The following is a 16,161-nucleotide window of genomic DNA, read 5'->3' on the forward strand; positions in this document are numbered from 1 at the left end:
AGATATTCTTCAAGACTCACACTGGCCACTTGTTTGAATGATCAGTCGTTTGCATAGAGAAGATAAAATGCTTTACAGGGGGTCTTTACACATCGAAAACGATCTGTACCATCTGCACCTTTTGAGAGTAATAGTACCACAGGGTACCCAAGGTATCAGGGTATTATTATCAGAGGATTATCCCCTTTCTGGACCAGAAATGCTGATTTGATTTTATTGTTTTGTTTGAGTTGGGGGATATTATATCTATTTCTTTACATCTGGTTCATCCCAAACCCTTTCCAAAGAGTCTAGATCAAAAACGCTATATTCTAGTCCGCTACCCGTGCGCCTCTCCCTAAAGTCACTTCCAATCCAGCCTTACCACTCGGCAGGTTTTTTTAATGAAAAGGGAGGAACCACTGCACAAAAAGGCATACGATTTGAAGGACCAGACTGAAGACACCCCTTCCCAGAAAGTCCTGCATGCGAGGGTTCGCGATTCTGTAGTTTAAAGCGTGTTCACAGAGTTAGCTGATGTTTCACCCTCTCGCGGAGATTATACCGCCGAATCTCTCTTTCCAGTGGTTCTAGATCTTGGTGACCAATGTTGATGTCACTGGCCTGCGGCAATTTTCCGGTATTCTTTAAAATCGCCAGTCTAAAATAATAGCTTGAAATCTGCTGAGCTCTGAGCCTCTCCTCTTTGTCGAACAAGCGTTCGCCAGTACCCTCCCGACATAGTGTACGTATTCGTTTTAAAGCATCAGGCGGGGTCACCTTGCGCCCAGTCTCTTCACCAACAAGAAATAGTTCGAGAAGGAAGTTCTTCGCCTGTTCCGTAAGTCTACTGCACTTCCTTGCCTTGAGGGCCCAGCCACGAGGCACGCTGTTGGAGCTGTTGGCGGTAGAAGTACTGGAGGTCTTGTGGGTCTCTGGTATTTTTGCTTTCAGAGAGGAGCATTTCGCCGCCCATTGTCGTCTGATGTGATCGTACTGCATCTCCCGGTGAAGTTTGTACTGGCGCTTGCCGAAGTCGAGATGGCTGACAAGGTAGTGGTTAGAGCGCCAGACTTAAGTACACCCTTCTGTAGGACATGAAAACAAGGCGCTCGCAGTTTCTTCGCAGTTACGTTCCCTCACATCTTTCGCTGATGGTGGATTTCTCCACCAAGTAGCTGGCCTTTTCAACGCGCCTTTTGCAGTGTCTGGTGTCTAAAAGGCTTCAAAACCTTTATACCTGTCACTTGCTGCGTTGAATCCATGGGAATAGCCCTTTTCCGAGATCCTACTCCCACACGAAATGCGCGCCACACCTTGATACTACCACACTCGTACTAGGAATTATTTAGCTGACTTATGCCCGCCTACTTTACGGGTGTTAACATTTGCTTTGCTTGGTCGAGCCCCCGTACGAGTCAATAGCCTCCTTCAGCTGCGCTGCATTAGTAACATCATGACCTGCAAACCAATATCCACAGGCATGAGTAAGTACATGTTTGAAGCTTTAGGTGCTGTGGCCTATATGGGAAGTGCGCGAAGCATGCTGGATCTTCGAACATGGGCTTTATACTACGAGGCGCAATGTTGTACCTGTTACCACTGTTGCTTTATTTTCGATTTTTAGACTCCATTGCAGTTTTATTGATAATTGTAACCACGGACAGACAATATCGAATTTGTTTGCGTGGCGCATCAATGTGGCGATCTTACCTTCGTTGACATATCTATCAACGTGCGCCTTGAGTGGTGCGATCTTTCGGTCGCACACATCATTGCCACTGTTTGCCTCACTGAAGCTGTGGTCCTTCAACACAAGCCCCTGACGTGCGATAATAACGGCGGCCCTAAAAAGGAGAGCGGAAGCGCGAACCAATCTTGATAGCAGGCGTCAAAAATGTGGACCAGTGTACACACCTAATATAATGCAGGTAAAAAGCACAATTTTTAGTTGCCTGAAACAACTGTGCAAATCCGATATTGTCATGGTCCAAAATTTCCTTTTCCTGTAGATTTGAATAATACATCATACTATATACAGCTTTATAGAGGTAATTGACAAGTGCTGGCGATAATTTCTTCCTGACCGCTCCTGACCACAGTCTTTCTGAAAATTCAAATACCAATTGCCTCAAATTCCATATCCGTATTTTCTGTGCACGAAATTTAGAAAACTTTTATTTTGACCTCAGCAAGTGCAAAAAAAAGCCTGTATTGCTGAGCTTGGTGCCCACTACTGATTCGACATCGAAGGAAATGTCGATAACCTTTGCTCCTGGTTCATCAATTATTTGTTTTTTTGGACTCGATTTCTTCCCATAGCTGCCTTTCACGTTCTCCTGAAACACGTTTCAGCTCACGACCTCTGGCTCTCTCGTCTCGCTTGGCGGTAACTTTAAGATCGGCTTGAAGCTTTTCGACAGAACCACATTTCTGATGACCTAGATTTTCAGGTCGGAACCAAATCTGGATCGTAACGATCCCACAGTTTAGCCGCTTTTCCGGAGATAAAATGTTTACCACAGACACGGTCGTGGAAAGTTTCCGTACTTCTTCTCGTTGACTAGTAATGATTGGAGGTATTTTGCCATATTAATTCCTTATCACGACCACTTCGGGTCCCACGGCTACAAATCGCGCATAAAACAATTTTTTTATCATAAATACAACTTCTGGTCATATGTTTACAGGCAAGTGATGTGCACCAATATGGCGGCCAATTAAAATGACATCACGTGACTGAAAACCATCTATCGGTCGAGGGCTTGCTCTTTAGGTATGTCAGTCAAACACGTCGCGATCTTAACCTATCTGCATGTTTTATCGCATGCGCTTACTCAGTCTGACGTGTGAAGTCCATATGTGCCTTACTTCAAAGCCTTATTGGCTCGTTGTAGTTGTTATAAGTCTTTCTTTTTACTTGCGCCCAGTTTTTCGACGGTCATTTGAAATCTGCTTTGTTGCAGACAAACAAATAACTGTACGCGAGCTAAATGACTAACTCTGTGCATATAAGATATAAGTTACTGGTAGGGCCATGAAATCGCTGCTGAATAGCTGACTAGTAGTCACCTGATGCAGTTGATCGTATCCTCGCGTCTTTCACATATAATGTTATGCTGGTGCGTACAAGTGGCGTGGAAGTCTTTCTCGTCGGAAGACAGCGCATAAGCCTGGAAGTGATCTGCGCAAGGGCTTTCCTCGGTAACATGCAGCTTGTAATCGGTCTTAAGGTATACCTTAGCTGATCGGAGCTTTTTAACGGTGCTGTTAATCCATTCAGTAGAAATGCCTGCGAAAGAAATTATGACCAATATTAATCAAACCTAATGACTACTATGCACGTTTGGTCACTTTCATAAAAAATGACAAATTTGAGCAATTGCACCAACCTAGTGACTCGATAGTATGAAAGGCGGCTTCCTTCACTTGTCACGCTATCCAGGCCTGAGAGGCTCTTCTTTTCGATGCGACACACACCTGTTGAAAGATTGCATAGAACGATACGGTATCTTTTATTGAAAAGGCTAATCTACATATGTTAGTCATACCTGTCAACGCTGTGAGAGAATAATAAACAAGCAGATTGTACAGGGTTACTTATTTTAAGCACAGCGAAAAGGGTTGATCTTGTGAGAGGTTAAAACTCCACGTGGTGCGCACAGTGTGCACCACGTTTGGGATCTGTAACACCTCACCAGTTGACATTTGTAGCTTTTTGGTGCTGTACGCCACATCTTGGGCAACTGATGAAGCCCAGGAAGTGATCAAGTTTTTGGCTGTCGAGCCTGTAGCGATCCACAGATTGCCGCTCTTCAGTCACACCGACTCCAACCACTGCCGCGTGCTTCCTTGCGTGGTCTATCCGCCATATGGTTAAGCCTGATATCATCTGCTGTAGCTGCGATTTCGTGTAATGCTTAACGAAAACGGAAAGTACTGTCATCTTTGTGTATCACGAGGTCGATTCTTCATAAAGGGAAATCAGCTCCTTTATCACCTTGTTTCCAGGACTTTCGTCTTCTGGTCGTGCGGTCTGAACGGTAACAAGATCAAACAACTCTTCCGAATGCAGTAAAGGCTGGCGGTGATAGCTTCTGCCACTTTACGCTTTATGTAATACTGCGTACTCTTTTCGCACTCAGCTAGTGGTTGAGTAAGCTGGAATCGGATTGAGCCGATCCTTCCATCTGTTAACATGCTAATATTTCTATTTACTGCTTCTAAACCTGAGTGCCCTCTTCGCGTAGAGGTAGGCATGTAATCCGACTCTTCATCCTCCTCAACAACCAGCTGCGACATTTCGTCTTCTAGCACAGAAAGGTCAGGAAGCTCCAGTTCCTCCCTATACATACCCGGTCGGTTCTTAAAATACAAGAAAGCTATTTATATATTAGAGACGGATCGTTATCTTGCTGGCAGGGGGATGAAAAAGTTTTGATTGCAAACAATTTATTTGGTTTGTCGCTTGTGCAAATAATTTATTTCAGTGATTAAGGCTCTGTAAACAACTTATTTCAAAAGTTTTCAGCTCCCCCCCTCCACCCCCCCCAAACTTTGGGGGTGAATAATGGACCGTTGGGGAAGAATTTCGGGTGCCCTACAAGACTAGAGATATGTACATCCGGCATTGTCTCGGTCATACTAATATTGGATATAATCAAACAACGCAGGAACATTTTTCAATTATCGATAGTTTGACGGAAATAAGTCCGCTTTTATTCCAATCACGCCTTCCTAAAAAGTACATCCATAATGCTTTGACACTGTCGATGTTCTCATGTTTTTAAATTGTTTTATATTTATTTAGCCGGTCGTACGTAATCAATTTATTTTTGCAGGTGCAGCAGTCAAAATACTCACTTGTAATCTTGTGGATCTCTTTAGGGGTATATCCTCCACCTGGTGTTTTTCAGAACGCTCGATAGTAGGAGTCCCCTATAAAAATGAAATTTCTACAGTTTCTTTTGAGCGCACAAATATAAGCTATTAGGGACGGACCATTATTTCTCTGACGGGGGCGAGGGGGGATAGACAAAACTGATTATTCTGCATGGAAACAACTTATTATTTCCTTTTTGCAGCGGCAAACAATTTATTTGGGGGTTGCAAACAATTTACTTCAAATTTTCCATTTCCCCACCCCACTTGCAAATAGAGTATACATTCGACTTGCACTCGCTGCTAGGACTTTTCGAAATGAGAACTGTATGTGAAATGTTGCCTTATTGTTGCATTAAAGCCTAAAACTAAATTTATTGGGATGACTACCGGTTTACAAAAGCACTAATCTTTTAATTTCACAGTATTTTACCAGTGTATCACTAGTTATCTCCTTGGAGCAGCGCTCAGTCTCGCTGTAGTTAAATAAACATTTGCTACATATCCCTTGAAAACCAAACAAATAATGCTATCTTAACTCGGAAGCATGATAAAACTTATATTTTATCTCATGCTGTGTTCATTTTAAATGTAGCCGGTATTCCGAGACAACATTAAATTATTACAATGAGTTACCTTGTCCAGTCTCGCGAAGTACACCGAAGTGTAATCAAATTTTTCTCGACATCTCCTTGGAAATCCATCTGTACGGTTTCTGTTTGCTCTGATGCTCAGGATATTTACAAACTTTACTTGGCCGTCATCCGAAGCCAAATTCGTTCCTGTGCTCGGGACAAATTGTGAGATCTTCTTCGCACTCGTCGAACAATCCAAAGCGGGCCAAACATAGTTTACCGTCTTCCTCTACTCCTTCCCGGGGAGGCTTGAAAAACAACCATACAAGTGCTCTTTTGTGCTACTTGTACAATTCTTCACAATAAAAATGGATCTAGCGCTCTTTTTTCGAGTATAAAGGTTACATTCTTTCTTAGAATATTTCTGAAAAGAATCGAAAAGACACATTTAAAATCGCCCGTCTTTACGAAATGTCTGCTGGTATGGTTATACATGGAAAGCGTAGGAAATGTCGGTGTCTGGTGCGTGCCAAGCAATCCTCTCAGCGCGTTACCAAAAGAATGCCGTTGGAAAACAAAAACAGTTTAATTTATACTGATTGAATTCGTATTTTCGATATATTAGATGATTACTTTGCTTTTACTGCAAACAAATAAGTACTTTTTCATCTGTAACCGAGGTAGTATAAAAGGGCCTAAAAGTTGCGGTGCAATAAAAAATAACAATCAAATAAAAAGCGGCCTGGCTTCCCATATGATTTTTAGATAAGATAAAACTGGAATGAAACATGAAAATGGTTTTTCAAAATACTCCTAAAGATCTTCTCGAAGCTTTCCTTGCGTTATGGAGACTTATAAACAAACGGACTCTATATTACGATACTCTGGCACGTGTCACGTGACCCTCCAAGGCACGCTGGATTGCTGTATATCAAGAGCAAATTCTTCATCTAAAATGTAACATAACACACTGTTATTATTATCATTGCTTAGATCATCAATTACTCAAGCTGGAAAAAGCATTGAAATGAATCAAAACATGGCCGCTTGTTTGCTTTTTCTCGCTATTTTAGGGGTATTTTCCGTTATTTCGCAAAATGTTGAAAATTGTCAAGTTTGATTGATGGCTCACAAATATAAAACAGGACAATCATCTATATTTATATTTTGTACATAAAGAGCTAGGTTTCTACTTTCACTTAAGGAAATATCTTTTTGGCTTGAGATTTTGGAGAGACACCCACATCATGAATTCACTGCATTTTTGGCAAGGATTTTTGCACATTTTTTAACAAAAACTGAAAACTCGTACAGCCCTCTTAATATAAGTATATAGATAAACCGTTTGGTCTAGATTGTAGGTTCATTGTGGGCAACAAGTGAGCCAAATTTGAACTAAATCAGGGGAAGGAGGGGTCGTGTAGACTCGGCTACATGGCTGTCGGGTGGAGACAAAAAAAACACGGGGTTAGATAAACTGCGCGAACGAAAGCTCAAAAACAATTAACTAAACTCCGCTACTACGAGCAACAAAAGTACGCGAAAAATGTCCATGTCAGTTTTCCAATTCTTTGACGCAATTTTCTAACTGTGAAATCACGCGCGCCGCGCTGTGAACACAAAAGACTACAATGTAGGGAGGGGAAAATAAAAATTGTAATTTGAAATTTAAAACTAAAAGATTTTTTACAAACAGTCCGTGTATAAGTTTTGACTAATTTCTCTTTTTCTTTCAAACTGAGAAGAAACAGGGTCAAGATGGACAGCATAAAAGAAGCTATATCAGCTATCTCCATAGGTATAGCGGTCGCCGAGTTCCTTCGCAAAACTGGTCGCGTGTTGCAAGCCATCGAGGTGTACAGGGAGTGTTTGATCATATTACACAGTCAGGCGCAGGCTATTGATAGTTCATTGGCAAACTTTACGTTCCGAGCCATCTACAAAAAAATAATCTGTGCTTCCGTTTACATAAAGGATTACACAAGTACAGAAAAGTACATCAGGGAACTCCTCCTATACCTAGACTATAATGACACCGCTGAAAAAGGATGGCTACATTTAAACCTGGCAGAAATACTTCAGGTACAAAGCAAATTTATGGAGGCCTGGAAATTTTACGAATCAGCAATCAATATCATGACAACGATTGGAAACACACATGGCCAGGTACTATGCTACTCAATGCTCGGATTAATGTTCCGATCACTCGGTCAACATGACAAGGCCCGAGAATATCAGGAGAAGGCACTCGCTATCAGAATAGAAATTGGTGACAGAGAGGGAGAAGCAGCAAGCTACGGAAACCTAGGAACTTTGTTCGAATCACTCGGTCAATATGACAAGGCCCGAGAATATCAGGAGAAAGCACTCGCTATCAGAATAGAAATTGGTGACAGAGAGGGAGAAGCAACAAGCTACGGAACCTAGGAGCATTTTTCCGATCACTCGGTCAATATGACAAGGCCCAAGAATATCAGGAGAAAGCACTCCCTATCACAATAGAAATTGGTGACAGAGAGGGAGAAGCAACAAGCTACGGAAACCTAGGAGCTTTGTTCCGATCACTCGGTCAATATGACAAGGCCCGAGAATATCAGGAGAAAGCACTCGCTATCAGAATAGAATTGGTGACAGAGAGGGAGAAGCAACAAGCTACGGAAACCTAGGAGCTTTGTTCCGATCACTCGGTCAATATGACAAGGCCCGAGAATATCAGGAGAAAGCACTCGCTATCACAATAGAAATTGGTGACAGAGAGGGAGAAGCAACAAGCTACGGAAACCTAGGAGCTTTGTTCCAATCACTCGGTCAATATGACAAGGCCCAAGAATATCAGGAGAAAGCACTCCCTATCACAATAGAAATTGGTGACAGAGAGGGAGAAGCAACAAGCTACGGAAACCTAGGAACTTTGTTCCAATCACTCGGTCAATATGACAAGGCCCGAGAATATCAGGAGAAAGCACTCGCTATCAGAATAGAAATAGGTGACAGAGAAGGAGAAGCAACAAGCTACGGAAACCTAGGAACTTTGTTCCGATCAGTCGGTCAATATGACAAGGCCCGAGAATATCAGGAGAAAGCACTCGCTATCAGAATAGAAATAGGTGACAGAGAAGGAGAAGCAACAAGCTACGGAAACCTAGGAACTTTGTTCCAATCACTCGGTCAATATGCCAAGGCCCGAGAATATCAGGAGAAAGCACTCACTATCAAAATAAAAATTGGTGACAAGGATGGAGAAGCAACAAGCTACGGAAACCTAGGAACTTTGTTCCAATCACTCGGTCAATATGACAAGGCCCGAGAATATCAGGAGAAAGCACTCGCTATCAGAATAGAAATTGGTGACAAGAATGGAGAAGCAACAAGCTACGGAAACCTAGGAACTTTGTTCCAATCACTCAGTCAATATGACAAGGCCCGAGAATATCAGGAGAAAGCACTCGCTATCAGAATAGAAATGGGTGACAAGGATGGAGAAGCAAAAAGCTACGGAAACCTAGGAACTTTGTTCCAATCACTCGGTCAATATGACAGGGCCCAAGAATATCAGGAGAAAGCACTCGCTATCGAAGTAGAAATTGGTGCCAGACAGGGAGAAGCAGCAAGCTACGGAAACCTAGGAACTTTGTTCGAATCACTCGGTCAATATGACAAGGCCCGAGAATATCAGGAGAAAGCACTAGCTATCAGAATAGAAATTGGTGACAGAGAGGGAGAAGCAACAAACTACGGAAACCTAGGAACTTTATTCCAATCACTCGGTCAATATGACAAGGCCCGAGAATATCAGGAGAAAGCACTCGCTATCAAAATAGAAATTGGTGACAGGATGGAGAAGCAACAAGCTACGGAAACCTAGGAACTTTGTTCCAATCACTCGGTCAATATGACAAGGCCCGAGAATATCAGGAGAAAGCACTCGCTATCAGAATAGAAATGGGTGACAAGGATGGAGAAGCAAAAAGCTACGGAAACCTAGGAACTTTGTTCCGATCACTCGGTCAATATGACAAGGCCCGAGAATATCAGGAGAAAGCACTCGCTACCAATATAGAAATTGGTGACAGGGATGGAGAAGCAGCAAGCTACGGAAACCTAGGAACTTTGTTCCAATCACTCGGTCAATATGACAAGGCCCGAGAATATCAGGAGAAAGCACTCGCTATCAGAATAGAAATTGGTGACAGGGATGGAGAAGCAACAAGCTACGGAAACCTAGGAACTTTTGTTCCAATTCACTTCGGGCAATATGACAAGGCCCGAGAATATCAGGAGAAACCACTCGCTATCAGAATAGAAATTGGTGACAGAGAGGGAGAAGCAAAAAGCTACGGAAACCTAGATACTTTATTACAATCACTAGGTCAATATGACAAGGCCCGAGAATATTTGGAGAAAGCACTCGCTATCAGCATAGAAATTGGTGACAGAGAGGGAGAAGCAACACAGCTACGGAAACCTAGGAAACTTTGTTTCAATCACTCGGTCAATATGACAAGGCCCGAGAATATCAGGAGAAAGCACTCGCTATCAGAATAGAGATTGGTGACAGGGATGGAGAAGCAGCAAGCTATGGAAACCTAGGAACTTTGTTCGAATCACTCGGTCAATATGACAAGGCCCGAGAATATCAGGAGAAAGCACTCGCTATCAGAATAGAAATTGGTGGCAGAGAGGGAGACGGAACAAGCTACGGAAACCTAGGGAAACTTTGTTCCAATCACTCGTCAATATGGACAAGGCCCGAGAATATCAGGAGAAAGCACTCGCTATCAGAATAGAAATTGGTGGCCAGAAAGGGAGAAGCAACAAGCTACGGAAACCTAGGAACTTTGTTCCAATCACTCGGTCAATATGACAAGGCCCGAGAATATCAGGAGAAAGCCCTCGCTATCAAGAAGAGAAATTGGTGGCAGAGAGGGAGAAGCAACAAGCTACGGAAATCTAGGAACTTTGTTCCAATCACTCGGTCAATATGACAAGGCCCGAGAATATCAGGAGAAAGCACTCGCTATCAAATAGAAATTGGGTGGACAGGGATGGAGAAGCAGCAAGCTACGGAAACCTAGGAAACTTTGTTCGAATCACTCGGTCAATATGACAAGGCCCGAGAATATCAGGAGAAAGCACTCGCTATCAGAAATAGAAACTGGTGACAGGAATGGAGAAGCAACAAGCTACGGAAACCTAGGAACTTTGTTCCAATCACTCGGTCAATATGACAAGGCCCGAGAATATCACGAGAAAGCACTCGCTATCAAAATAGGAATTGGTGATAGGCTGGAGAAGCAACAATCTAACAAACGTCACTGCTTTGTTTCTCTCACTCGGCAAGTATGCAAAGGCTGACGACTATTTAAAGAAGGCAATGGCAGTTAGAAAGGGTATCGATGATAGAAGTGGAGAAGCAACAGTTTACAGTCACCTTGGTAGAATTTGTTTTAAGCGTGGTGAATATGACAAGGCTCAAGACTATTACGAGAAAGCCCTTACAATTGTCATGGAAATCGTGAGAGAGAAGGAGTAGTAGTCCACTACAACAATTTAGCAGTATGTTTCCAATCGCTTATTAAATATGACATGGCCGAAGAATACCTTAAGACGGCTCTTCTTTTAAGTAGGAATATTGGACACAACCTGGACGAGTTTTACTGCCTTTGTAATCTATCGGTGTTAAAGGTGTCACAATGTCATCTTGAAGAGGCTTGTTCGTATCTTTTCAAGGCATCCAAAAGTTCGACACTTTGAGAGGTTTTCCTTAAGAAAACGATCAGTTTCAAATAGCTCTTTTAGAACAGCACGGCACCTTTTCCTACAAGTTGTTCAGTAGGTTGCTGTCTTCCACTGGAAAACCTCAGGACGCCCTTTACGTCGAAGAGCTGAGAAGGGCAAGAGGCCTGGCCGACTTGATGGCAGCTCGATACTCTCTTCAAGAGCAGATCTCAAGCGATCCACAATCTTGGTGTGGCATTCAAAGGATCATCACAAAAGAAGCAGACTGTGCATGCCTGTACATTTCGGTTGGTGAAGATGAGGTACGGTTTTGGATATTTACAGCAACGGGAGCTATTCATTTTTTAGAAAAGAAAGTGAGCCTGGACAAAACAAGGTCACCGTAATAGTCCCTGAGTTAGATGAGTTTTTGAAAGAAGTCTTCCGCAGCCACGTCATTTTACCCGAACAGAATTGCGAAGATCGATCTTTAGATGACACCGAACTGATGTCACTTCACTATGATAACCGCTCAGTGCCTCGTGACCATGATACCGAAGATTTCAAAACAAGCCTTGAATTGTGTTACAAGATAATCATTGCTCTGTGGCCAGTTACTAAAGCAGCCCGAGATCATAATTGTCCCTGATTGCTGTGTGTACCAGGTGCCATTTGCAGCCTTGGCTGACGAAGGAGGCAAGTATTTATCAGAGACATGCAGGATTCGGATAATTCCCTCCCTGACGACTCTCAAGCTTGTTCAAGACAGTCCTCCAGACTATCACAGTCAGACCGGGGCACTGATAGTGGGTTGCCCCAGTGGTTGGAACGGTGATTTACATGGGAAGGTGCAGAAATATTACACCAACAATACGCAGGCAATGAAAGAAGCAGAGATGATTGGAGGACTTCTTGGCATTTTTAAGGCCCTTTGATAGGAGATTCCGCAACAAACACATTCTGTACTCCCAAGCGATAAGTTCAAGTGAAGCCTGATAACACATTGCTGCCCATGGTGATGCCGAAAGAGGGGAAATTGCTCTTTCGCCTATGCAACCCTACCCTACTCCACCTTTCCCTCGACGAAGAAGATTATCTTTTGACGATGGCGCGATATTTCAAACACTCAGTTGCGAGCTAAACTAGTGGTGCTTAGTTTGTTGTCACAGTTGCTCGTGGACAGATTAGAACCGAGGAGTTATTGGACTTGCTCGAGCGTTTCTTAGGATCGTGAGCTCGTTTCAGTGGGTTAGCGGCCAACGATGGGTCCCTGGATGACAGTAGCCACAGAGAAGTTCATGACTTGTTTCTACAAACATTTTTTTCCGCGAGTTGAAAAAAGCGCCCAGTGAAATCTCTCCACAAGGCCAGGAAAGTGGTGAGAAATAACGGCTTTGATAAAGTTTCTCAATGGGCGCCATTTAATGATCATGGGCGACAACGTGACATTTTTGAGTTTGGAAATTGGCCTGTGTGCCTAGCGCACCTTAAGAGCCAAGACTTTGATAAAACCTCTGTAGCAGAATGAATGAGACTTAGTAAAGCTTTGGAACTATTTAATTACTAGCCTGTACGAAAGAGGACACCCATCTGCGAAGGGGACCACTCGGATCGATACACAGAGGAGGGCAACTTCTGTAATATGCTCATCAGACATCTAAGTTTAATAATCCGAAATAAGATCAGCAATATAGTGTTATAATTCTTATAAGAGTCCCGTAAACTAAACAAACTTCCAACTTTTTTTAAGTCATCAGTCAGTGAATGAGCCAACCAAAAGTGGATAATTTTAGTTTTCGAACGACGATTAGTTCGTCAAGGAAAGAAAAATTTAATCCTTTTCCAAAGTTGATTGAGTTTGTCAAGTTTCAAGAGACTTTTGAAACAAATGTGTGACGTTTTGGAAAAGAAGTTTTTCTTTTTTGGAAATTTTCTTGCAAAGCTTTTGATAAGAAATATTGTGGTTTTGTAACAATTTGCTAAAATAAAGACATTAAAAAAAAGAAAAAGAGATACACTTGATATAGTAATGCAAACCCTTGTATTCTCATATGGATACCCCAGTAGTAACTTTATCAATTTAACCCCAAAGGAGAGACAAGCATCTAATTTCTCCTTTAAAGTGTCATGTTTTTTTCCATGAATTTAGGCATTAACCGTTATGAGAATAATGGAAATGATCAACACCTTGCGTATAGGAGCTCTTGACTTTATTAAGCAAAATCTCCTTATCAGCACCTTGGGAACAATGTATAGAAAACATTATGGAGAATAAGCATACTGATCATAGGATGTAAAAAAGGGTAATTGATACCCTGCTATGCGTAGATAACGGTGGTATCCTCACACAGGACCTCTTATTGCTTATAGATACTTTTGTATCCTCATTATTCTTCACTTTCCCTCTCTGGCCGCTACTATTTCACTCTGTTTTATCCAACTGAACGTCTCTCGAAAAAGGTTACTTTATTATAAAAGGACAATTTATGTAGATGGTATTATTTGAGATCAATATCAGTAGCGGGAACAGACCCTTATATAAAAAACTAACAAACCCAAGAAAGAAAGGTACAATTTTAACAAAACACACCCTTATATAAACTCGGCATTGTACATAGCGACTATTCAAGAGGTACAATTACAAAACCCCTGGATGTAAGATACGAATCTAAGACCCTGGATGTAACGAAAGCCATTCACGATCGATGTCCACATCTGTGCGCAGACCCCTAGATGTAAGAAGAAGCAGAGAAGCGTCTGGTAGAGTGCACCGGACTACAAAAAGTCCTTCAGATGCGCGAGTTTGAATTACTCTTAACATGTCCGAAATGTAAAGGGTTCTGGATGTAATTTTGCAAGGGACAGAACAACTGAGAGATTGGACTTTTAAGATTGCCAACAGATCATGGGTGGCAATTAAACACAAAAAGCTCCTTAAGTCAAAAACGAGAGGGAGGCCAAATTACCCGAACCTCTGCCAGGCTCTCGGGTTAATTGGAAATGAGCAAAAGAACGAAAATGGCGGGTTCATGCAGCCGTTTCCCTTAAACAAACACAAACAGTCGTTCATCGCTCGCCCGCCAGTGAGTTAGAGCCTGAAACAAGCTAAAATAACTCACACCTGATTAATCACTCAAAGGCAAAATAACATGTTCATCAAAATCTATTGATGAGTTACTAGTATAAACATAAATGTACAAAAGATTCGGCCCCGGCGATCACTAAACAGCAACATTATTGGATTTCTTTTATTTGACAAACAGCAAATCATAACGCCTAACGCTTATTTCTGCCACAGACGTGTAAAGGCTTCACTAATTCCATTTTTATCATGAATGGCCTCCACCGATTTTCTTCCGGTCAAAGAAACCATCGAAGTGCTTCGCCTTCTTTGAGGATCATAAATCCTCCAGGGAGTGATCTCCCTATAGGCCATCAGATTATCTGTTCATCAGTAATATGACAGCGAAGCTGTGGAAGGAGGAAACCAATCTTTATTTATTTCATTACTTTTCGCGGACGTTTAACAGCGGTGCCATTATGTGTTACGAGGCAATCCGGTGACCTAGTATTTTGTTTAGGGTATTGCGATTATCTGGTTTCCAAGACACAACATAACCAAGTTTCCTCCTAAACAGGTTTTATGAGACCATGGGTTCAGCGTTTTTATGATCTCTTTTAGTTCGGGTTTTGTGGTCTTTTTTTTCGGTTTTTCTTATTTCAAAGGCTTGGATATCCGGTTTCAACTGAAACATTCCGAAACCTTAGGTTGTTAGAGATTTTATCACGCGGTTTTCAAAGACAATTCCATGGCTCGTTCTTCAGGCGCTTTAATCTGATTTTCAAGTTTTCACTCTATCTTGAATGCGGATCGCCCCCCCCCGAAAAAATACGTATTTTTCAGCGATCTAACAATGTCACAGGAATACATTTCATTGTAGTGCCTACGCGCGGATGGTTACACGGTTTTTACACAGGAGATTATTCCGTTTCACTCAGCACTCTGTGAAATTTGGAAGGAAAAACTATCTATGAACCTGTTTTCACTTTCCGGATCTTCATCCAAATCCACATATTTTCCCAATCGTAAAATTTTAATTCAACAAACATTTTACCTTGCTAGCAAGTGAAATGGGGATCCACCTACCTGTGGGATGTCTTAGCAGCTGCCTCTAACCAATATTTGTTAAGTTGTGGATCCTCCGTTAAGTGTCCTTTGGAATTAAAGGAACATCCTTTAATAAGAGACCATAACGAGACTAGAGATGTACATATTGATATATTGGAAAATTACTAGACAGTCAAGGGGCCCAGCCCTCACTAAAGTTTGTGTTTTAAGTAGAGAAAAAGAAAGAAAGAAAAATTTACATTTATTCATTCTCTGTGAATAGAAATTTTCACAAGAGGTAGGATTATTTTTCACATAATTTAAGCTAAAAAATTAACTACATTGTACTTCGGCATGTTCTGTTTCAGGGCACTTTTAAGAACAATTTTTTACTTTGTTGATAATTTTAGCCCAACCTGATGAAATTGACACTCTCATCACTCCTCATCAAACAAGACGCACCACAAGTGCTGTCAGGGGTCTTGGTGGCTCTGTACAACAGCCTAAACAAATCAAAGAAAGTGGTTAAAAAGAACACTGCAAGATAAAAACAACCATGCACAGATCAACACATTTCATATTTTTAATTGAAATTTAAAGGCTACCTGGAAAAATTTTGCCACTGGTCAAATGTAAATGTGGCCCACATACATCTTCCTCCCCAAGGAGGAAGGTACAGCTAGTTGGACCTGCTGTAAGGGTCCTTCAATATCTGAAAACAATTTTTCAACCTGGTCAATCAGGGACCTTTACAAATGAGAACAACCTCTAATCATGATCTATGGTGACATTCAGTTATTACTATGAAGGGATAATTTAACAGATAGTTAGTGAAAATTAGTAGAGATGAAGGTTAGAGATAAACAGCCATTAACAGAAAATTATTAAATGCATACAACA

The 16,161-nt window shown here is 41.8% G+C and overlaps 1 pseudogene; it reads right to left on the reverse strand.

The window, feature by feature from the left end:
* Positions 1-501: 501 nt before the first annotated feature.
* On the reverse strand, positions 502-2,121 carry LOC136277677 (uncharacterized; annotated as a pseudogene).
* Between the last annotated feature and the right edge of the window lie 14,040 nt (positions 2,122-16,161).

The sequence above is a fragment of the Pocillopora verrucosa genome, chromosome 13 (assembly GCF_036669915.1).
Source record: "Pocillopora verrucosa isolate sample1 chromosome 13, ASM3666991v2, whole genome shotgun sequence".
NCBI lineage: Eukaryota > Metazoa > Cnidaria > Anthozoa > Scleractinia > Pocilloporidae > Pocillopora > Pocillopora verrucosa.